Source organism: Furipterus horrens, unplaced genomic scaffold (genome assembly GCF_987537825.1).
Source record: "Furipterus horrens unplaced genomic scaffold, mFurHor1.1.pri manual_scaffold_11, whole genome shotgun sequence".
Taxonomy (NCBI): Eukaryota; Metazoa; Chordata; class Mammalia; order Chiroptera; family Furipteridae; genus Furipterus; species Furipterus horrens.
The window spans coordinates 42,321,531-42,322,968 of NW_028327181.1; positions in this window are offsets into that span (position 1 = coordinate 42,321,531).

Genomic DNA, 1,438 nt, shown 5'->3' on the forward strand with positions numbered 1-1,438 from the left:
AGCACTCCGGTCAGTCCGCGCACGCGCTCAAGCCGCGTGCGCCCCAACACAGGGCTTTGGGACTCATTCAGCCCCTCCTGCGTTATTTCATGTATTCATTCACCCGTGTTTTCATTCAACAAAGGTTGACTGAACACTGGATAAGTGCCGGCACTTGGGGACACAACAGTGGCAGGTCAAATCTGCCCAGATGAAGCAGATAAAAATTAGCTAGACTGGCTGGACCAGGGCAGGTGGCCTCCCTGAGACCCAGATGGGGGTGGGGGGTGGGTGGAGGGTTTCCAGGCAGGGGACAGTCAATGCAAATGCCCCAAGGTGAGAACAAGCCTTCATCATGGAGGGAGGGACATAAAAGCACCCTAATATTAAATGCTGTGCCAGGTAAGGGTTAATAGCAGAGGTCTGTCCCAGACTGAAAGCTATTTGGGGACAGGCTGAACTAAGGAAGGGAGCAATGGTGGACTGAGCTAGAGAGATGAACCCTGAGAAGATGCCCTGATTTTCCTTGAAGGACCAGGGAGGCCCTGCTCTGACCTTCACACATGGGGCGGGCTGCTGCCGGTTGGATAGCGCCGGCTTGCGATCGGCTTGGGGAAGAGCCTGTGAGCCCCTCCCACCCAGAAAGCCAGCCCTGGGACTTCAGCTGGTAGGAGCACTCGGGTCCTGCTGCGTGCCTATGAGGGGAGGGTGGAACTGGGACAAAGAAAACAGATCTGAGGTGGATGCAAGTGCTAGGATATTCACCACGTTCCTGGATCCAGCGGGCCTGAAGTCACACACAGTTCTGCTTACGTGAGCAAATGAACTCCCTTTTGCTGAAGACGGACGGAGGGCAGTGTCCGGCCCAGCTCAGCTCCAGGACCACAGAGCTAGATCAGACAGGCAAAGAGGCTTCCTTGAGCTGCCCCACCCTGTACGCAGGGGGGCACTAACTGTCTCCAAGATGCCTCTCCATGTTACAAGCTGTGTGGCTTTGAGCAAGTTCTCTGGGCTTGTTTCCTCATCTGTAAACCAGGGATAACATAATAACCTGAGACAATAACATAACGCCTTCAACGAAATGGTCATGTCAAGGCCTAGGCCCAGCACCTGCTCATCACTTTGTGCATCGGGCAAAGCACTGTTCAGTGACTGGGCAGGCGGCCCCCCTAGGGGTTGGGCTTGTGTCTGCTGCTCTGCCCAGCACCCAGCACAGGGCCTGGCGCCTCATCGCGGCCCTTGGGGAGCCTAAGCGCCTTCACGTGTGCTGCTGCCGGGCTCCCCAGGCCATGCTGCCAGTCCTGTCCCTCTAGGGGCCCCAGACCTTCACCGAGCAGTGGGCTTACCACCGACAGTCTCATACAACCTTCTGGTCTGTTTTTTGTTTTGTTTTGTTTTTTAATTAAAACAGCAATCAGGTAACTGCCTCAACCCAGGGTAGGTAGTACTTTCTTCAAAA